This window comes from Alexandromys fortis, unplaced genomic scaffold (genome assembly GCF_014885135.2).
Source record: "Alexandromys fortis isolate MF-2015 unplaced genomic scaffold, M_Fortis_MF-2015_v1.1 scaffold_12, whole genome shotgun sequence".
Taxonomy (NCBI): domain Eukaryota; kingdom Metazoa; phylum Chordata; class Mammalia; order Rodentia; family Cricetidae; genus Alexandromys; species Alexandromys fortis.
This window is the reverse complement of record NW_026067937.1, coordinates 11,543,836-11,567,908: the sequence shown is the minus strand read 5'-3', so window position 1 is coordinate 11,567,908 and position 24,073 is coordinate 11,543,836. Positions and strand designations below refer to the sequence as shown.

The window sequence follows — 24,073 nt, the reverse complement described above, 5'->3', positions numbered from 1 at the left end:
TATATCCTACTATCCTACAACTACATGAACACACAAACACACACATACATATATTTTTCTGTATAGATGTAGCAGTAGAATAGGTAGATCACATAATACTTTTTTATCTGAGGATTTTAAGGAATTACTTACACTGTTTTACTTTGTTCTTTTGCCAACATTGTGTGAGTTTACCTTTCTCAATGTCATGGCATATTAGTCAAGAACAGGAAAGATTGAAATCTTGGGAGGGGGTGATTATAGATCATAGAAATATAGAGTCAAGTAATGAGTACCAGAACTTAGGAAGAATAGAGGATTAATGGTTGAGTAATAGTTACTGATATATACTATAGATATGAGAAGTAATTTCTAGCATTCACTGTACCACAGGTTTAATAGCTCATATGTTAATAATGAAGAGAAGTCCTTGAACATGATCATCACAAAGAAACTTTGATAGCAATGAAGAGAGGGGATACCAATGACGCTAATTTGGCCACTGCACACACACATACCTGTGTGAGATACAGCGTGATGCAGATAATGTGTATAGACACATATACATTATATGTACACATTACTTACCTGTATCATTATGTACCTTACAAAGATATAGATTGAATCTCAGTGTAGTATTTTAATGACTTGCAAATATTTCGCCTCTTAAAAGTCCTTCTTCAAACACTGTGTGGTCCTCATTTAATTTTGTGAAGAGCCTTGGAGTAGTTTCCACCTTAAAGTAAGGTCAATTTCATCCTCCATTTTACTTCTCCTTGGTTGTTTGAAATCTCTTTCCTTGGCTAAGAATGTTAACAATGAGACAGTTTGATATAGCACAGCCACACCTCATGAGCCTGTCTTCTTGTCCTTTAGCGATGTGACTTAGATGGTCCCCAGCATGAAATCTTAATACACCGTCTATTTATGCCATTGCCCCATATACCCTCCACCTCTCCAGAAGTTGGTGCTATAAAATATCAAAAGTGATTTTTGTGGGAAAAGTATCTAAGAGTATACCATTGAGAATTAGGCTGGCCAATGCCTTTTGCTGGGGGGCGGGGGGCTCTATTCTTCTACAGTTTCTGTACTAGTGACTAATTTTCACACTGACACATTTACCCAAACATAAAATCACATGTTTGCAAACATCTAAGCTGAAGTTAATTAAATCAAGAGTTACAAATATAGCTATTAATTATTATCTCCATTCTATTGTTTTGGGAATATACAAACGAGCAATATTTTCCATTCCTTGTCTTTGCTGATGCTCAGTGCTACCACTTGCTACATCTGCTAGGATGTTCCCGAGAAAAACAGCTTAATAAGAATCTTAGCACTTGTAAAATTCACTGATCTGCAAAACATTAGCTTTGCTCATTTTGGAAATAGTTTGCAGAATTCCAGGTCATATAGTATATGAAGAGCCTTGGATCTTCTGCGAAACGATCAGGAGTGACCCGCATTTGGTATTACTCAATGAATAAAGACTGGGGATGCTTTATAGTGATTTGAAACTCTTCCGTTGAAATGTTTGTCATTTGCTTTTTTCATTTAGCTAAAAGTGGAATCAAGCATGGTAGTTGATGCAGAATTGGAATGCAGAGACAGTCTTTTGAAATCATATCATGAGACCCATGTACCCCTATTATTGATACTTTCTAATTATAACACTTAATAAGATGTAATATGTGATCATTTTATGATCACATGTAATTAACCTTGGAATTCTGTATATTAGTCCATTTCATTTTAGTTAAGGAAGCAGATGATTTGCAAGTTGGATCTTGAACTAACTAGCAGTTGTCACTTAAATTTAAAAATAATTTTCTCACAGAGGCAAAGTGCTAAAGGTTATCTGTACCATGTTCATTTGCACTATCCTATAGGATAATTGCAGCTGACTGTCACTCAGTTTTAAAAATACATTGATGTAGAGCAGCATATAAGGAAAACCAAAATGTATATGTCCGTGGTAAGTCAGAAAAGGAACACACAATTAACCACCGCCTACAGTGATAATTCGATGACTGCCAGGCATTATAGAACACTCCTAAAATCTCGCCATTTAGGAAGCTGATGCAGAAGGATTGCGAATTGAAGCCCTGTTTGGGTAAAAAATCCAGACCCTTTGATATTAGAGATCTGTACAAAAAAAAAATCCAGATAAAAGATATTTTAGCCCAAATTAAAATTCAGGCTGTACCATAGTTTTGTAAAATGTTTTAAAAGATTTATTTATTTTGTTTTTTAATTTTTATATATTTTCATTTATTTTGTGATATTGAGCACTCACTCAGTATGACATGTCTGCAAGACAAGGGCTTTACCACTTAGTTAGGCTAACTTCCATCTCCTTTTGGAATTGAGGCAATGTTTTAATAGGTTCACCAAGCCAGCCTAGATTTCACTTTGAAGGTCAGCAGGCCTTGATATTGTGATTCTCTTGCCTCAGTCTTTTGAATAACTGGCCTTTCATACCCAAGCCATCAGGCCCGGCCTATTTTTTTTTCTTGCTTTTCTATTTTGCGTTACAAAGCAGTATGAAGTTATTAGATATACCTTAGCTAGCAAGGTGCTTTTAAGGTTTCAAAAGCTTGTCATCATAGAGTGCACTGATTTTGAGCTAGAAGTCATATCCTTGATTGAAGCAATTGGATGTGGGCAGAATGGCTATGGCTGAAGTCCTAAATTTGGTGTTGTCAACTTGGGAACCCATATCTGAACACACTCAAAGCTCCTTGGCTCACAAACTCCAATGGCTGCCTTCATGCAGGGCAATTTGAGAATCACCTAGACGATGCATCTAAAAAAGCTATGTGTAGATTGTACCTCCTAGTAATTTAAGAAGCTATGCCTATGAAGTCTTACCAACAAGAGCACCCAAACATAAGCTAGGTAAGAATGACATCAACAAACATGCCATACTGGATGAGGAAAGACTCACAAGGTTCTAACCTTACACAAAGAACTATGGGCAACTCAATAAAGTTGTCAGTGAGAGAAACAGCCCTCTGCAGGGAAGAACACACTAACTGAACATTCAGTATTAACTAGTCACTCCTGAAAGTATACATAATAGGAACATTAGACTACCTCTACAAATTATATTTATGAATATGTATATTTATATAAATAATATTTGCATACAATAATAGTTAATGAGTAAAAAAGAGTGCATCAATTTGAAGATGAGCATGAAGGAATATAACAGAGCGTGTGAAGGAACAAAATGGAAGGAAGAAGCTGTAATTGAGCTACAATCTCAAATATAAATTGCAATTAAACTAGAGTTAACAAAAATGATTATGTGCAATGTACCATCATTTTTGTTATATGTTGTAGCCCAATTAAAGTAGTGAAGAATCTATACCCTTGTCATGAGTTAAAAGCAATTCCTAAATTCTATTTATACTCAGAATATGAAGGAAATATACTGGAGTGTGGTCAGGGTCCGCTTAGAATTTCTTTTACTATATTTTTCTTATAATTCCTTTTATTTTACTTCTAAGAAGTATAGTTCTTGAGGAAAATGATGTTCAATTCAATTTCTGCTCATAGAATAAATTGATGAAAGAAAAACTTATAGACAACATATGTCACATTGTTTCACAGTATAAACATATGCCAACATAAGCTCATTATTTTTAATTTCATATCTTACCAGGGAACTATGATTAACTGTGGAACAATCTATGAACCGGATATATTGTTACTGTAAAATATGTTTGAATTGTAGATAATTTAACAACCTAAAGATTCCGTAAGAAGGGGACTCTCTTACCTATTCATACTTTACACATGAATGAGAAGAAATTCAAAAGGTTAAAGGCTGTGGTAACATCTTTTGAAATGAAGTGGACTTTGTTCTAAGCCCTTTGAATGGCAGCCAATCCTTGCTAAGTTCAAAGCCTTCAAGACAATGTGGAATGATAATTCTCTCTAGGCTTTATTATAAAATTTGGTTGGAAGGCCACTTGAAATTTTAATGAATATAGATGTTCTTAGACATGGTGTGATGGTAGAGGAAGAAAATGATACACTGCTTTCTGGGCAGACAGTAGCTTAAGGGGGTCACTCTGGTATCAGTTTTCCAGACAATGAAAAGATAATGATGACAAGAAAGAAGTTAGCTCATTGAAAAGACGAGTACATTCATTGCCTGTCTTGCACTCATTCATGAATATTTAGTGAACTGAGCTCTTAGCCAAACAGGAGTATTCTTGATCTCAAAGGATAACATGAGAAAAAATATATACAAAAATATCATCGCTTTCTTCGTTTTTCTTTCTTTTCTTGTTTCTCCTTCTTTTATTTATTTACTTGTTATTCTTTTGGCTGCTTGATGAATGACGCTCCTGCCTAATTGACATGAGGTACAATGTGGTCACTGCCCTTTAACAAAACTATGATAGAAGACAAAAGACAAAAGGGATAGGTAGTGGATGTAATCAGAGCAATAATGAAGCTTATAAATTAGGTGACGTAGCAAATAAGAATGTTTCATCTAGAAAGGTTAAGAGGAATCAATACCATGTCATGAAAATAACCACAGTAGAAAAGCATCACAAACCTTCCTTTCTGAAATTGGGACTTAGAAGCACAAGGTAAATTACCTTGTTTTTGAATATGGATGCCCTGAACAAGAAACCTTGCTTTGGCATATACTAAACATGCTGACTTTGATGGGGTCACTTAACATTTTTATGTAACCATTTTTTTTGTACTGAAGTGGATATAAACAACATACCTAGATGAAGGATTTATTGTAGTATTAGTTCTATTGAAATAAAAAAAAAATAAAGAGCAGACAAACCTTGGAGTTTTGACATATTAAACCATAAGAAGAAAAGATATGTGACTGCCTCTTTGCAAGCTTCCTCTTTCCCTAATGGGACAAAGCAAATGCTACATAAACAAAACAATGACAGAAGAGTCTGCTAAATTCTAGGATCATTGTAAGAATACTCAGGTTTCAAGTGAGGTCAGACATAATCAAATAGATGCTTGCTTGCTCTCTCACTTACTCAGGGTCTAGAGAAAGACCTTTCTTTATCTATTCAATCTGTTTTTTGCTCTACTTCTGCATCAAAAATATTAGAATCAATTTTAACTTAACCTTTCTCCCAAAGGGAAATAATGTCAAAAGCAAAGCAAAGATGATGAGTTCACAGTTGTGATGCTTACAAGCTAATGCAGGTCAAGCTTACCAGGTCCCCAAAGAGGAGCTAATAAAACTGGGACCAGAAATGATGTCGTGCAATATTGTAATGCTCCGTCTTCAGTGTTTTTCCTTGGTATCAGTTTTCTAGACAATGAAAAGATAATGATAACAAGAAAGAAGTTAATTCATCGAAAAGATGAGTACCATCCATTGCCTGTCTTGTATTAATTCATGAATATTTAGTGAATTGAGCTCTTAGTCAAACTGGAGTATTTTTGGTCCCAAAGGACAACATGAGAAGGTTTTTCAATTCTAAGGATTAAGAAATCATGAAAAAGAAAGAGAGAAAACCCTACTGTATCTTCATCTTTATTTCTGTTTTTCTGTAGCTCTGGGCAGAATGTAGATTTCAAAAGTAAAACAACATTTAAAATCAATTTCATTGGTAATATAGGAGTTAGAACAGAAAACTGGTTTTAGTTTCAGATTTTTGTATATACCTTGAACAATTAATAATTTTATTTATTTATTGGTGACGTTGCAAATTGGATTTTCTTAGGCTCCTAGTTTTTACAGGTCACTTAGAGCCTCCATTAGAAACATTACCCTGTGATAGACCGACAAAGTGGCTGCTTTTCTGCATTTTACCCAGTCAGATCAGCTGAGGACAATAGTTTAATAAAACAGTGAAGAAAAGAAAACCACAGAGCACGGAGGAAATATGATATTATACGGTCACCATAACACAATCCTTTGTGCCTAACTATTTTCTGAAAACTTCGATGAATGCTAACAATCAGTTAAAATGAGAAAAATACTTCAGATACATTGTTTTCCATCAATATCACTAATATTTTCTATTGTGCCTCTGCCTTTTCATGTATTATATCTGTTATCATTTTTATTCCTGATATGTAACAACAGTTCATATATTGGAAACAAAAATTCTGATAATATTAAGCAACTGAGACATAATAACACAGGTCTTATGAATAGGATTAGCACATTTAACATCTGGAAAGAGCTGATTAGGGTGCATTTTGCCATTTCCTCTCTTTTGCCCAATGCTGATACAGAACAGGGTGCTGTCTTCGAAACAAAAAACAGACCTTCACCAGACTGGATATATCGTCTTGAACTTGGAATTCCCAGCTTCCAGACCATAGGAAACAAATGCCAAGGATTACTAAATTATCCAGTCTCTTGAATTTTTTTTTTAGAGCAGAACAAAGTGAATAAGTCGCTACCTCCTCTCTACTTCACACCCACACATACATAACAGTTTTATCTTATTGTCCTAGATTCTTCAAATTGTTCAGCATGGAATTATATACTTTTCCAAAGTTTATCTTAGGATTTATTGGCTCTAATTTTCAAATAATTCCCCAGTGTTTTCCTCTTTTATGACCAATAACTTTTTCAGAAAAAAAGTGGAACAGGATACTTTAAAATATTTTAAACTGGGGAATTATTTATTGCTGATTATTAAATTTCTCATATGCCTCATTTTGAAAGCTCATTTCTCAAGTTGATGCTATAATTAACTGCCATTGCTTCCATCAGCCATCAATAATGAAATGTAGACTGAAGCAGAGAAAAAATATTTGAAAGGGGATCCTTTTCTATATTTTAATTACAGTATTGAAGTGATACAATCTGCTAATACTATTATTATGAGAAAATTATACTTTGTGTCCTACTTAACATTTATTTCTTTGGGCAATTTTTACTTTTGTTGTTACATGTAATTTTTTTGTAATTATGCAATTTGAAGCTATATAGTAATTCAAGTATTTAGATTAGATGCAATTTAAAACATTTTATTGTGCATAATGATTTTATTTTTTAAAAAAATAAGCAAAAACTCCAAAAAAGCAAAACAAAACAACCAAACCCAGCTCACTTTAATTTTAAAATCAGTGTCTTCCCCAGTAAAGACCTAGCAGCTGGTGAGAAACCTTCCATTCTGGATATGGCTGGATTTTGATTGCCTAAACACTTCTGGTCTCTTCCTTTTATTGCCCAATCCTGGTTATGACTCTCCTTTGAAAGCTCATGCTACAAGTAGTCAAGTGATGGCTGAAAAGAACTTTTTCCCCCTATTTCTGTCTAGAGTGGAGACCATTGTCATGATCTTGGTTACATGCAAGTATTATGGTGACTGTCATGTGTTCACTTATGACCTACCCTGACCTTTTAATACCATCTGAATTATCCCAAAATGGTAGTGGTGGTCTCCTCATCGGAATATTGTGTATCTTCCTCAGCTTGCAAGAATCCAAATTTATTTTCAGATTCCCCCTGCTATGATGTTTACTCCTGCAGACAGCTTTTCTGTACAAGATCCAAAACATCTTCCAGGTTTGCTTGGCTCTCTGCTATGTGTGATAAGCTTTTGATATCTGTTCTTCAAGCTTTTTCGGCAGAGAATTAAACACAATTTCCTGTCTCATCTCTATCATCTGAGCCCCATGTTTAGACTTGAAATGAGAGACATTATTTTCTATACAGTAGAGTTGGACACAGTAAATTATAACCCACATAAGAATTCTTGTTTAACAATCTAACAATTCTTTTCTAATATATAGAGAGTACACTTGTACCATCACCTACTCTTAATATAACTACCCATAGTTCTAATTTTCTCTCCTTGGTACACCTGTGCCTCTGTTGCATGTATAATATTATGAATAACAACTTATGACTGTCTGTATTATAAATGTACAACCCTTCTGAAAAGTATCATTTATTAGATTCTATTTCCCTGGCTGAAACTTATTTTAACATTATGATATTTATAAATGACATGCATAATTTTGATAGCAATTTTATGTTTTTTTTTTTTTTTTTATTTTTCATCATTGCCTGAGGAATGTTTGGCTTACAGATGTTAACTACTTTTCTAAGTTCAGGTAAGAAGAAGTTATAAAACGACCCTTATTTTCTCTGAAAGGATAGGTATTAGAATATTCAAAAGAGGACAAAGACAAATAATGTTATTTCAGAGAAAAATAATGTAAGGTTATACAAGTTAGTATGGGAGAATGGTAGGAAACTTTGTGAAGCTCTGTGTAAAACTGGCATTTGTATGGAAGCAACTCAGATTAAGAATAATTGAATCTGCAATGTTGAATTACATACATACACACATTTTACTCTACATAAACACATCTGCAGAACTACCAAATTCTGTAATGAAAGTTTGTGTGTTTATATATTGAGTCATCCGCCCTTTGGAGTCAGGAAGGAACTTACTCCTCTTCTGGAGAAGGGTTCCTGCTCTCTTCCCGTGAGGTTTCATTTTCACTGGGTCCCACACAGCTGGTCCACACAAGGTTGTTTGTGACCTTGTATCAGGGTTCTTATTGCATTTGTAGACTATTCTTAGTTTCTGCTAATGAGATCACTCAGAGTTCGCTTTGAGTATCACATCTTAATCACTTGATTTCTGCAGACGTTTCCTTTCTCCAAATAAACTCTTTAAAATGCTTGCGGTTTTGTGCTCATTAACCTGGCAATGGCTTCTCTAACTCCAATCTGAAAGTACTCTCAACATCGGATACTGTGGCCTGAGCAGTATTATCCAAGCATTGATGACAGATAATCTTAGACTCCTTCTGGAGTAAAAAAATAATCAGGAACCAAATTCCTGTCAGCACAGGGCTTTCCCCCTTTGTGAAGAAGTGTACTTTGCTCTTTTACAGTATAGCCCACCAAAGGACCAGCAAAACCCCACTGTCTACTTTTTTCCTGTGTGTCATCAAGTCGTTGTGTGCTCAAAAGATGTAAGTAACAAATAATAAAATAGTCAATGAGTAAATTAAGGGATTAATGTTCTTCTCTGGAGACTTTTAAAATGATTTTCTCTGACTTCTACTCAAAATTGACTCAGGGTGGGTCTCATAATGAACATAAAAGCTCTCCTCTAAACAAATTTAAGATTAGAACTAAATGCCAGCTTAAAACTTAAAAAAAAAAAAACAGGCTCTTGTGAAGTTCTTGGTAGACATTATTAGAATTGGATTTCCCACTGGAACACTCATGTAAAACTGGAGAATGGCATTTTATTCCTATAAGTCCAGTGCTAAGGGTTAAAAAAGGATGTGACAGATAGATACTATATTCTGACTGACCATTAAGTCTAGACAAAATGGAAATGTCTAGATTCATTGAAAGACTATGTCTCCAAATTAGACATACAACTAAATAACAAAATAAAACAAAACCACACAGAGACATACATACATACATACAGACACATGAACACACATGCATGCATGCACACACACACACACACACACAATCCATGGAGAACAATATAGATACTGGAAGTCAACCTCTGGTCTGCATAAGTATACTAACTGGCCAACTAGTCCAACCCTATGCTCTGTTCTCACATGTGTGTACATACATGCACAAACTGTGTGTGTGTACACAAACATATTAAGTATTATAAAGCATTTTGACTTATTTATGGATATTAGGTTTATTATACATATTTATAACAAATTGAACTAAAAATTATGATTAAGAAGAAGTGTAACCTTGAGGCAGAAAGCACAGTTCTTTTCTTCCCCTGTCAAATTTTTCATTCCTGGAATTATATTTTATTAGTATATTAAAATTTTGCTTCTTTTGTGATAAAATAACAAATGGCTGACCAATTGACAAATTGAACACATAGTTTTGGGGAAATACAATTTATGATGCTAAAATTATTCTGAAATGTTGATCTTATATCAGGTGAGTTTGACAGGTTTTTAGTAGGAGAAAAACTGCAGGTTCTTTGGCATATCTGTGGAAACAAAGCATAAGAGAAGTATTTAATGTCAGAAAATTATGTCAGACATGTCCTGTTGCCTTTTTTTTCTCCCTCAGAATTCCAAGAAAAACCATGAGCTTTTATGTCACAATTGACTATAATAGCTGACTAAACATGAAAATATGATTTCCATCAAGAGGACTTCACTGTATGAACCATCCGACATTGTCCCTACTTATCTTTCCCTTCAGTGAGTTAGATACCTCGGAACACTTTAGGGTTCATTTTTCTATCAGAATTTAAAAATAACCATGGGGGAAATTATACTTGACTTGAAATCATTTTTCAAAGGTATAACTATGAGAAATGGTGTTATTTTGATTAGCTAAATATCTTTACTTACCCAGAAGAGATCCTTGAAGTAGAAACAGTCTAGAAGATAGTTCTTCAGAGGTTTAGTAAAAAACGCACACATACCTCTGGGACAGCAATTGTTGAAACGTAGGCTCTTCAACTTGGTTAGCCCTGTTCCCAGAGAGATTTCAGTTGCCTTGTAGCGGAATGAAGTGTAAAAATCCTTGACATTTCAGAAGTCTTCACCTGGCCTCAAACTCAAATGCTCCTGAGACCTTCAATGGAATATATATATATGTATATATGTATATATATGTATATATATATATATGTATATATGTATATATATGTATATATATGCCATTGGATACGACAAACTTTTGGGGAAAATTGGACATGGCAAGTAACTGTAGAGATTAGGAGATTAGGATGGGATTGAGGCCAAAATAGGATATTTTCAAAGGTCTAATAATACCTAGGGAGGTAGAGGCAGTCCCTTGGTATGGATACTTCTGAAGGCATCTGGGACAAGGCAGTGGTGGCTGGGGAGCAGATGCTATTTAAACAGCTATATTGGTAGGTGGCACATGGCAATTTTTTGGTTTTTCTCACCACAACCCACATGTTATCCCTAAGCCAAGCTTGTCAACTCTGCTGCCCAAAGAAAGCCCAATTTTCTCCCTCTTTCTAGTCTTATCATTACTATCAAAGATCACACTGTTTTTTACATGGATCCTTTAATCAATTCTTACTAAGCATTCATAGGCCTGAGCCAAAGTCTATCATTTTCTAGTGTACAGTGCTCTGAAGGCTTTCCACTGCACATAAAATACAAAGGAAATTTCTTCTGTAATCTACAAAACCTGGGAGTCTATTGTGGGTCAAATACTAACCTTGTGTATGTCCATGACTGGACTGTGGAACTTGTAGTTTTAACCTTGTTTGAAACAATTAATCTGTTTTATTCTACATAACTGTGGGTATAAGGCCATTTTGGATTGGACAAGGAGCTCCTCAATAGATTGCAAATGGTGTCCTATGAGATGCAGTGAAAGAGAAGACCATCTAAAAGTGGATGTACAGCTTGTAGCTTGGTACTTATAAGCTGAGGAACAGTGGAAATATCGAGGTTTCTATATCTTCTTAATATCTAGCATATATACTAAAGTTACGTGATTTAATGTCTCTCTACACTGCTGCTTTCTTACTATTTGTTCTTTGGTTCTTTTGGGGGCCTGCTACCCAGTTCCCAAATAAATCATACACACAGAGATTTATTCTTATTTATTTAAAGCCTAGTTTTAGCTTGGCTTATTCAAGCCTTTTCTTAACTTAAATTATCTCATCTATTTTTTATCTCTAGACTTTTACCATTTTTTGATTCCGTACATCTTTTCTTTTTTTTTTCTTTTTCTTTTTTTTTTTCTTACCCCATTGCTGGTTGTATGGCTCTGTGGCTGGTCTCTGACATTCTCCTCTCATTCTCCTTTTCTTGCTCCTTTATCCCCTTTTCTCAGATATTTCCTCCCATTTATTCTCTCTTCTGCCAGCCCTGTCTATCCTTTCTCCTACCTTGTTTTTGGCCATTCTGCTCTTTATTAGATCGATAGCTGTTTTAGACAGGCAAAGTAACACAGAATCACAGACTTAAACGAGTGTATCAAAAGAGAATGCAACATATCTTTGCATAATTATACAGATATTCCACAGCACAAAAATGTAAATCATCTTAAAATAATTCTCTACAGAAATATATATATATATATATATATATATATATATATATATATATTGAAATAGGAGCAGCGAGGCTGCGTCCCCAACACCCCGGCCGCTTGGCTAGCTCATGCCCGAAATAACAACACACAAACTGTATTCATTTAAGAACTGCTTGGCCCATGAACTCTAACCCTTACAGGCTAATTCTCGCACCTGGACTAGCCCATTTCTAATGATGTGTGTAAGCACCCCAAGGTGCGCTTACCAGGAAGATTCTAGCCTCCGTCCATCATGGTGTCTCTGCTCCAGAGAGCAGAGCTGTTGAGTCTCCGGGAGCAGAGCAGAGTCTGACCTCACTTCCTCTTCTGCCCAGAATTCTATTCTGTTTACTCCTCCCATCTATGTTCTAAGCTGAGGCCAAGCAGTTGGTTTATTATAACTTAACCAATGAAATCAACAGATTGACATATGACACTCCCACCCACATCATATATATATATATATACATATATATGTATATACATACACACATATATGTATATAAGTATGACGATTAAGTACAACATGCTTCTAGAAAATTTGAGCCTGCAATTTAACTATTCTGTCATATTGGAATATTTTCCTCTCAGATGATTTTATGTCTGAAGTTTTCCTTGACATTCTTGCAGTTATATGACCCTTTTCTGAAGAATATTTCCAAGTAAATTAATTGATTTTTTTTTTTTAGTTATTTGGTGTAGGAGGGCCTTTTATTTGTGTGGTGCTTTCATTGGTAAATGAATAAAGAAACCGCTTTGGCCTAGTTGATAGGGCAGAACTTAGGTAGGCAGGGAAGACAGAACTGAATTATGGGAGGAAGAGAGGCACAATAAGAGAGAGAAGCCATGGACCCGCTGCAGGAAATAGATGTGTTGAAACTTTGCTGGTAGGCCATTACCTCTGGTGATATATAGATTAATAGAAATAGGTTAAGTTAAGATGTAAGAATTAGCCAATAAGAAACTAGAGCTAATGGGCCAAGCAGTGTGTCAATGAATACAGTTTCTGTGTGGTTATTTCAGGGCTAAGCTAGCTGGGTGGCTGGGATGAATAAGCAGGCCTTCTCCTTACAACAGTTATGAACTCTTTAGTCTTTTATTTCCATCTCAGTATTTGTCTCTTAGTGATATATTTTTTTATCTATCTAACCTCCTTAAAAGTTAAGTTTTATTCACTGTAAAATCCCTAGTGCCTCAAATGGTCTCTGGTATGTAACAATCATTCACTTACATGAACATGAAAATTAGGAAAATAGTCAATAGCTGACCCTAGTGTAGAAATGTTCTAGAACTAGAAAGTTAAAGAGCAAATCAGATACTCAACTATTGAATGTTTAGAATAGTAAGTATAACAATAACAGCAGCAGCAGTAATAATGACGAACTAGACTTGGGAGAAGGAACAAATATCCTTTAACATACGGAGATGTTGTCTTGAAATTAGATTGAACACATTTAGTAAAGAAGCTTCTTGTATAGAATATAAACTTTTAGAATAAAATATTGGAATTAAATCTGAATTAATAATGACATGGGACTGAATATGAGAGGGACTTTGGACAAAAGAGTCAGTATTTGGCCTGAATAAGGAGGTGGCAGTCTGAATCTATCAGTATATGGGGAGAAGGACGAATGAAACTGGGAAAATCTGGTTGTATTCAAAAACTGCAACTCTTACTCTATTTGGCATAGAGAATAATTAGCTTTCTAGTAGTTTAGACATAGACATTTTCTAGTCTATTCCATCAAGAGGACTTAATCATGGCTAACAGGATTCAGTTGTAATAGGTATAAGTTTGAATGTGTTTATTTCATCCAGTCCTTAGTGCTCTCAGTACCATCATCTCTATGAAGCACCACTCTGGCATGGGACCACCACCTCATAGAACTATAAGTGATTACCCTCCCTCATGATGATATTCTACAACTTTCTTTAGTCTATTCATCTTATCAGAGGTTATAGAAATGTTATGACATTGTCCTAGTTTGACTCAGAAATTCAGGATTATGTTATCCTCTGAGATGAATAAGTATCATCACAGAATAGCACTAATCAGAGGGCTCTGGGTGAAAATCTGGAAGCCTCCTGAATTGTTAGAACTAAAATTCTCTTGGATTTCCACAGGCTAGAGAGGCTTCCAGGGAAGCACCCTGGGGAACTCTTTGTGATTCTTTTATGACATTAGCCTAATGATAGCAGCCAGAAACATGTGGAAATCTGATTCTGAGGCTCACAACCAGTTGAGAGTTCCCTGAGAGATGACTTCTGAGGTCTTCTCTCACAGGGCAGCCTGTGTCAATAGAAGAGGTTTTAGCATTTTTCATCCTGTCTGACTTTCCCCTAGGTCCTCTGTTGTTATTGTTCAGTGTTTTGAAAAGGAACCACTGTCAGGTCAGGAAAAAGGCCCACAGAGTGTTTGTGCCAGTGGACATAAATATGAAATTACAGTTTGTGATTCACAGTAGCACACTTCATGCCATTTATCTTCACTCGTGTGAGGAGTCAGATAAGTCAGTCATGACTCTGCTAGTCCTGTTCCATCCTTCATCACTACAGTCATGAAGATAAATGCACAGCTATCATGTGTCCTTTCAGAGTAGAGATTATGATTAGTTAGAGCAGAGGTTGTCCTGATGTTATTATTTAAAAATCAAGAACATGCTGTTTGTACCATCTCCTATGTTCATGCACCTCGGTCTGGCTCAGCTTTATCTGCTGCTATAGAAACGAATGTGTAGTATCTGTTTATCGATTCATCTATACAAACCTCTTAACTTCAATGGAAAATACCTTTATTCAAGGAATTGCAAAGCATAGAACCGTGCAGTGTCAATGGATGGCCTTATTAATGGGGGATAGTCTATCTTATCAAAGTGATCAGAGGCAAATGGAAAGAATAAGGTGAAAATAAATAAAGTGTTTAAAAGTCTTGGTCTGAACAAGTCATATGTGAAAGTTCAAAGTCAAAAAAGTGATACATTACATTTGAGATGTGATATTAGAGAAATTGAATAGCTGCCTTGTTTCATGAAACAAAGACATGTGGCACCAGTGGGCGGTAATGCTACTGTGAGGCAAATGGATTCTTTCTCAGCTTTGCACTTGAGGACCAAACTACAAGGCAACTAAGCAATAAGAGCTCTTTTTCATTGAATTGTTTAATTGTTTGAGTCTAGAAAATAGAAAATTTTCCATGGTCATCAGCATACTTTGGTTGCTTTACACCAGAAGTAGCAAGGATATGAAAGGGTTTTCCACAAATCTGAACTAATATTGCTAATATGATGGTTTATCATTTGAATTTATGGTTGAATCATTATTAGTAAAAAAAGAAGGCCATTAATTTAATAAAGAGCAAGGAGGTAATATGTGGTAAGATTTGGAGGCAAGAAAGAGAATGGGATAAAAGATGTAATTATAGTCTCAAAAACAATAATAAAAATATTTGACCTATAAATGTGTAATTTTTAAAGTACATTTAAGTTAATTAATTATTTAATTAATTGATTAAATCTAATAATTAAATTAATCAATTAAAAATAAAATACATTTAAAAGTAATTTTTAAATTTGTAGTAACTAATTCTTCAGTTCAAAATCCTGGTGCATTTTCAGCTATTACTTTTTCCCTGTATATGCTTTTTATTATTAAATATGTGATCTTATTCATTTTCTGCTTCAGCAACATTTATTGCACTCATACTTACTTGGCAGTCAGTGGTTTGTTCAACATATGGGATGAAATGCATTGCCTGTCATGAATGGGAGTGGAGCTGGATGTGGAAGAGAGATTCAAGAGCTGGTGATCAGTGGCTCTGTAAATATAATTTTCAGTTTTATTCTACAATGGAGAGAATACTGCTTCTTTTAGAGAAACACAAAAGCATATGTTCATAATTCTTATAGAAAATTGGGATGATTCGTGGCAACAATGGCCTCTTTTCTCTTTGAAACAATTCATGTTAAGTGTCTTGTAATGTCAAATAAGAGGTCCATGGACACAGTAATAGCTAAATGTAAGTGTGCATGGGCAGGGAAGAGTACTCTACATATGTGAAGTTTACAGTCTTAAAATTAAAAAAATGTTACCTTAAGTAGTGGCATCAGTTCCATGGAGTTCTGGTATGGTCACATAGTCTTATGAAGGAAATTCAGGTGGAGAGAGTATGCTTAGCATGTTTAAGGAAATGTAAGAAGACATTTGGCCAAGACATAACAGCAATTGATGTACAAGATTGGGATCAGAGAAGAAGAGGTAATGCAGAATACATGTAGACTTATTGACCACTAGAAGAGCATTGATTTTACAGAGGAAAAGACAAAAGAATGTGATTTTTTTTTTTGGATTATGTTTCTGTTTGGAGAAAAGACTGAGGAGAGTGGAAAAAAGGAACAAATAATACAGATATTTTACCAAGCTATAGAAAAGCCCAATTATCCAGGAAAAAGAAAGGGTCCTACAGTTAGCTGTGGAGCTACCTAGAAGGGACTAGAATCTTTATAAATAGGATTAACATCATATGGAAGCTAAACATACAGCAGATTAAATATAAAGGTGATGTGGGCTAAAGGTAAAAAATATGACACCCAGAAAAGATGTTATAAATACAACTATGGCCTACATTACTAAGAAAATAAATGATCCTAACATTGCTTTGTACATATTGTATTACATAATGAATAGGTTACATTTCTATCATTAAAATATTTTCAAGGAGAAAATTGCATTAAAAATCACAGTTTTACAATGAAAACATTAGTTGTGATACTTTTAAGTGATGGGTGTACAAAGGTGTTTATATATACTGATCTGAGAGGTAGTTAAAATTTAAATTTTAAGTAGTTTGTAGATGGCATCTAAAGCCATAGTATGTTGCCTAGTTTGCGAAAATAAATCAAGAATGAGTCTAGTACTCAGACACTGAGACATTCTAGGATTCAGTAGTCTATGAGGTAAGACATTTGTAGCAGGCACAGAGCAGAGAAACCACTGTAGGCGAAGGAACATAAAAAGAATAGCTTTCTAGGAGTCAAGTGTGTGGTGTTTTTCAAAAGGTACTCAGTGCTAGTCACTAGGTCAAATGCTACTGAATTTTGATGAATATGAAAATGGAGAATTGGTTATTTGATTCAGTAATAAATACAGCCTCTCCCCTTTCATAATTTTGGATTTCCTTCACACAACTTTTGCTATTTCTTCTGCTTTTATCAAGGTATTGTTAGTACTGTGATCATGAACTGGTATCCAATCCTTCATATGTCCTATGGAAGACTAGTCAATATTTCATACAAAAATCAAGATTTGCTAGAAATTTTTATAAACTTGAGTTTACATATATTTAAGATTAATAACACAAAATTCACATTTAACATTAATATCTATTTAATCTAAACTCATTTTATTTGCTTAATGATAATGTTGATCAGGATTAGTGTATTACTTTGTAAAATGTGTTTAACTGTATCACCTTTTCCAAATAAAGCCATCACACACAATAAAATGCCTAGCTCTGAAACTCATTTCATGAGTTATCAGGTTTTTTCGGCCTGCTAACATCTCCTTCTCTGAGTTAGCCAAAGTTCTCCCCGTCATTTTCTCTTCATTGCTTAAAGATTTAAATACCAGCCTCCACCCCCCGCCCCGCAATGTTCAATCCCATCCTACTATCAATATAATTTTTGGTGATGTCAATATCCACTTTAGTGTGTGATCTTTATTTCTAATTGTGTGATTTTTCACACCTACAGTTGTCTGTGTTTCTTTTCAGTACAGTCTCTCTGTACCAAATACATTTCCAAACTTAAGCTAGATTACTGTAATGGTTGGGATTAAAGAATATTTATTTTATTTCAATGACACTCAAGAAACCCAAATTCTGTCTATACTGTCTCATTGTTCGACATACTGTGTGACTCTCGATCTTAGATTCTAACTTCCATCCTATCTGTATAATAGTTCTTTAAAGAAAAATACATTTATTTTTCTTATTTTTTGGATACAGGAGAAAAAAGCACTCAAATGAAATTTGCAGCAGATACTTATGTAAAACTCTTAACTTGTTATTTGGCATTAATAATTGAATGCTCATCTGTTTTGAAGCATTGATCTTTGAGGTGGTTATGACTAGGACACCGGATCAGAAAGGAAATGTGACTCGCCTAAGTTCACAAATCTAATAAGTGAAAACCAAGTGTGGACTGCAGATCTGATTCCAAATGCATGTTTTTATTGTCATTAAAAAGTACATTATTCCAAATGGCCAGTGGTTAAAATAGCTACTTTGGCTTTCTGCCCAGTGTTGTGTTAAAATTCAGTGGTGATTCAATAAATATTGTCACCAGTGATATCTGTGTTGTTGGTCATGGCAGATCAGGAAATGTGCTGAATTGTTCCAATGCATATGATTTATTTATTTATTTATTTATTTATTTTGTTTTTGTTTTTTAGGTTGGCAAACACGTTGCCTATTGACTGTGTAGAGACCCCAATGGAGAACAAGGTGGGTGATGATTCATACTAAATGGTCCCACGATATGCTGAATAGTACAACAACAGCTAACATAAAATGGCTTTTTACATGCTGTCGAATCTGATAACAACAATGACATACATTCCTCGCTGGAGCAATTTGTAAGAAGTCCAGCTATTAAAAATGATAAGTGATTTAAAAAAAAAAATGCCATGATATAAGCAGAAAAGACCTGTCCAGTGAGTTTTATTTGCTGAATCTGTGTGGGTTTCCCTTTGACAATTTGAAATAGGCATCATGCTCCGCGATTCAACTCCAGAAATTACTGGCCTTGAGATTCAGTTTTCCTGTGATGTCCTCTTCCTTCAATACATTGTACAGAATAAATAATTTGCATAAGTTTTGGGTCCACGTCCACAATTGCTTATGTGGCTCCCCTAAAGAAGAGTCCTGAAGCCCTCCATCTTACCTCCTCTTCTGAAAAACCATCTCTCTCTGTCTCTCTCTGTCTCTCTCTGTCTCTCTCTCTCTCTCTCTCTCTCTCTCTCTCTCTCTCTCTCTCTCTCTCTCTCACACACACACACACACACACACACACACATGATCCTTTACATTCTGACTCAGTGTAGCACTCACAGCAGATAATCCTGCTTAGAGGCATTAGGGCTGGGAAGCAGCAGGAAGGACACTGCCTCTTTCCTTATGATTATGCATCCTGTTGTCTCACTAAGTTGTTTTCTCCTTGAAGGTGGGCACTTAATCCAGTACCTTTGCATCATGTTAGTCCTCTGTAAGTATATAGCGACCAATTAGTGCATTACTCCAAGAAAGACACCTAATTTAAAAAGGGGATAGCAAACAATCCTGTCTTCCCTGTCCCTTACCAAGGGACTCACACAGTGTAGGTTGAAAATGAAATGTTTGCTTAGTGAAAGAAGGAAGAAATGAATAAATCCATCAATCAGATGGTTCTCTATGGCCAGATTAAAGACCAGACAGAGAGATCTTGATAACTTCCAATCATTTTTTCCTCAGGCCACCAGGCATAAAGCCCTAAAAATGTTTATTTATTTTGGAAGGCAAAAGCTGATCTGAAGCTATTTTCTTTATTTTTATATTCACATGCCTATAAAATAGAAAAGCACTGGAGACCTATTCATTGCTCACAAATGATCTATGGGGTAATAATGGGCCGGCTTTTCCAGCTGTGCTGCACTTTGGTGCTATCTTGGGTTTAATTGAAAATATGCTGTGACCTTGGTTTTGTTCACTGGGCGTAGGGGGGTATAATTGGCATGAAGCCTCTGAAGAACTCTGTTTTCAATGAATGTCATTTGGCTAATTTGGGGTTCGCCTGAGGGAAATAATGTGTGAAGTCCTGTAAATATGAGATGCCTTTTATTCACATAGCATTAATGCAAAGTTAACAACTTTTTAAAAGTCGGCATTTCATTTTGCAAACCTATTTGTTGAACCCTAAATGCCATCAGTATGATAATAGTATTGTCCCTAACAGTCTCATATTTCTTTATAATTAAATAAACAGCTTGTGGATTGCAGTCCACAAATGTCTGTACTCCACTCTTAACTTAAGGGGTTTCCATAGAAACTGTGGGCAGCATGTTTAACTGACATTTATTGGGCTTGAGGCTATATGGAACATTGATATCTCTGTTTTCCTCCCTGGCATTGTGTATACAAGTCTTTGCTTTATTAAACCATTTTAAAATTTCATTTGCCTCAAGACTACCTATCCCTCTCCTCCTACCCCTCCTCTATCCCCTTCCACATCCTTCATTTTTCCCTTTCTCTGTCCTCCTCTGTCTCTTATTAGCATTGAGGAAGTAATTTGGACTCAGTTAGATTTAACAAATGCAATAATACTAAAATGGACCCTGATACTTAAGTGTAATTGTGTTATTAGCTGGAAATGTTTTTCTTCAAAAGTAAAAAGAATTGAGACTGCAGTTTACCAATGTAACACATGCTGGCAGGAAGGAACCTTTGACTGCTTGTTGGAAGTTTGTGGTGCACGGATCAAGATCCACTTTCTTCTCCAGCTGTGACTATTCCAAGATTTATGATGCAAGCGAAATGAAATTTCTTCTAACCCTCCACTTTCGAATGGAACAACAGATCCACATTTTGTTCTTATTTTTCCAGGAGAATAGAGTAGTTGATCTGGGAAAGAAAAGGGAAAACAAAACAAAATAAACTAACAAAGCCAATCATGTACCAGCAACTTTGTTGATGTTTTGGTCTAAGTTGTTTTATGTGATGTTCCACTAAAAGGCAGTTAAGTTGGTGACTCAAATTTCAGCCCCACCCAGCATGATTATAACCCTTTTGATAAATATGGAAATAAGCCATTTTGTTTCACAATAATGACATGAATGTAAACACATCTAAGCAATTGGATTTTATTAAGTTTAAAGATGATAATGCATCTATGACTTCTGACAATGACCTGTTCATCCCAGCTACTCAGGAGTCTAAGACAGGATGGTATCAAGGTCAGTCTGGAAAACTCATTGAAATCTTGTTTCAAAACAAAACATATAAAAACAAGGCGTAAGGATTTGGCAATCAAGTTAAATGGTAGGCCCCGAGTATCAGCTGAGCGAGTTGTGGGAGGGGAGAAAGAGAAAAGATGAACAATGAATGCAACAGTAAACTATAACAGTGTTTCTCTGTGGCCTAATAAACAAGTTGCCAAAGAAGTAGTACTTTATGCAAGGTTTCTGTGGCATTTTGTAAGCTTAGTCTATAACCAGCACATACATACACATTACAGCAGTTCAAGGGGAAAATGTAGACAGACATAGCACTGTACCAGTGGGGATCATTGATAGACTTGGGAGTATATGATTCCTCATCTACGTGGAAGGATCACGAGTCTTGTTTGTGAAAACTGTTTTCAGGAATTAGCAACTGTATAAGCTACTTAACTTCTATCACAGTGTGCACATGGCCTTTAACTTTTGTCATTCTTATTCTCTCCACTTTCCTGATATTTGTCCTTTTTACTAGGTATTCAAAGTAAAACAAAAAAAATCAATTTCCAAATTCAAGCTAATATCTATAGTTGAAAAATAACTCACAATTCTTAAACTATCTTAAATTAACATAAGAGCAATGTCAGAAAAAAAAAACACAACAAATATTGAGGAGGATATAAAATGAAAGTCCCAGAGTTGGTAAGAATAAGATCCCCATATCCTGAGTGATAAAGCTGATTTAATGTTGTTCCACAGGATCCTTTACAAAAGTAAGAGTCTCAGATTCATTATTCCCAATTTCCATCTTTTCCTCCCCAGCTGATAGGACTTAAAACTCATCTTTCCAGTGAAGGCAAGGCAAGAAACTTTGTGGGACAGTTGGCAAAGAAATGAAACAGCAGGTCTGTTCATCTCTTCCAGACATGTGTCCAATCCTTCTTCAGGATCCAAGAAACGTGCAAAGGGAGCCACAGGATGAGCAGGGTGTTGCTTTTGCATAGAATTTGCATAAGTGCCTCTGGTTGGATAAGAATAGTGAGAAGGAAATACATTTTTATTCTTCATCTTCTTTTCTTTTTAAGAGTCAAACATTTTAAGTAGCATTCATACATGATTCTGGATAACTGGAGAATTAGGAAGAACTGCTGTGACGAAAAAAATAAATGAGGAAATATGGCTAGGAGCAAGCTTGACATGCCTCTTGGTAAGAGTTATTATTTGCAGACCATCCCCAAGACGTTCATCTCTGGGAAAACACAAGTATATAATTAACCAGGACAAACACTGTTGACAGTTGGCACTCCTTTTAATGCTGTGTGCCTGTACTTGCCTCATTAAGACAGTCCTTCTGAATTATATTTGGAAAATTGTCTTAACCCATATTCTCCATTTTCTGGATGATAGGTTAGTTAAAGGTAGATAGTAGGAAGCCAAAAACCATACAGTCAGCCCCACACCCAGCAGTGCCACTCAATGAACTGCAAACTTGCAAACCAGTAATAGTGCCCTGGTAGCCCCTCTATCACAGAACTCCCGTAATCAGGATTCATCGTGTGTGGAATGAGACCCCTGATTCCACTGCCAGCCATATGAGCAAGGTTTAACTTTCCTCTTAATTCTCAGATGAAAATGAATTATAAGTAGAAATTTCTAAATTGTTTTCCATGAGTTAAATGCAGTCACTTACTTATCTCCATTCTAGTTGATCTGTTAGAAAATAGTTTAGGCTGTTTAATTTTGAGCACCTTTTAAAATTAATGTTTTACTCTAACCACACCAGTTGACATGCCAACATAGTTGGAAAAAACTTCAGAAAGGCCCATTGCAGATGGAAAGACATGGTCATTGGCTGTTAAGGAAAAAGGAAACGGTTGTTGTTTCCAGGGACAAACCCTTTAATAGGTTACCCAGTTCTAAGTGGTCAGCCCTAAATATTTAAGCATATAGATGATACTAATTGGACTGGGAAAGGGTGTGTTTTGTGTGTGTGTGTGTGTGTGTGTGTGCTTGTATGACAATAATGATCATAGAAGAAGGCATAGGGGTTGATGGAGGAAGTGGGAAGAATTGGAAGGGAGACAAAGAGTCTAGAAGGGATGTGAATACGTGTATAGAATTCTAAAACAGTATCAAAAATTCAAAAACTATGAAAGAAACACATGAAAAATGCAGACGTGATAGTGCAAATGTTTTCATAGAACTTTATAGTCTATCACAAATGGTTGACCAGATTTTACCTGCAGATACCTACTTTGCAGACACTGACATTAGGATTTTGCATGTGTCTGCATGTCTGTTTTAGCTCTGTTAATACGGTAGTTGCATTTTTGAAAGTATGAATATGGAATGGAATTCAGGATGGACAGCCACACCACCTTTACTTTCTTTTTGTGGAGAATTTTTTTCTTACTTTTCATTAACCTTTATCTTTCTACTTACATTTGTCATAGAAGTAAATCATGTATTTTTTACCGAATGATAGAGAAAGTTTGAGTTATTTTATTTTCACCCAACACCTTGAATATCTATATTCAACTCTGCCTTGTACCTTTCAAAATTATTTCTTTTTTTTTTCTGTTGCTAATGTGTGTGCAATGTATTGTGAACACATTCCCCTCGTCCATTATCTTATTTCCCCTCCCACAGCTTTTGACCCACTTATTCCTCCTAATCAGACAGTCCTACTTCTAAGCCCTTCTCATTTTCTCTCTCTTATGTATATGAGTGTGCATGTATGTGTGTATAATTGTATTTATGTGTGTACCTGGCAAGTTCTGTGCAGATGGTCCCTGCTATTGTGCATTCACAACTGCTGTTGCCATGTCATATCTAGAAGACAGCATTTTCGGATGGTCCTCCACACCCTCTGGCTCTTTTTAAAACTGAATCATTCTTCCTAAAATGAATCCTTCAGAGAACAAAGACAGATGGTGGGAGAAGAAACCAAGAAGGAATTTTTATCTAAAGTAAGAAAAGTAGGTTAACTGCTGATGATTTAAGGAGCAGCATACTCTGGCCTTGTTCCTTCCAGGTGCCAAGGGGTACTTGTTTGCTTAGTTCTTTTCATGCACACGTCTAATTGTTTCTCAC

At 35.5% G+C, this 24,073-nt stretch overlaps 1 protein-coding gene across 1 annotated transcript in view; it reads left to right on the top strand.

Annotated features, from left to right (window-relative positions):
- Positions 1-24,073, top strand: part of Lrrc4c (leucine rich repeat containing 4C) — a 172,685-nt gene that overhangs the window by 122,352 nt on the left and 26,260 nt on the right. The window contains exon 2 of the mRNA XM_050146932.1: positions 18,464-18,515. The gene's annotated coding sequence lies outside the window, so the exon portion shown is untranslated. The remainder of the gene's footprint in view (positions 1-18,463; positions 18,516-24,073) is intronic.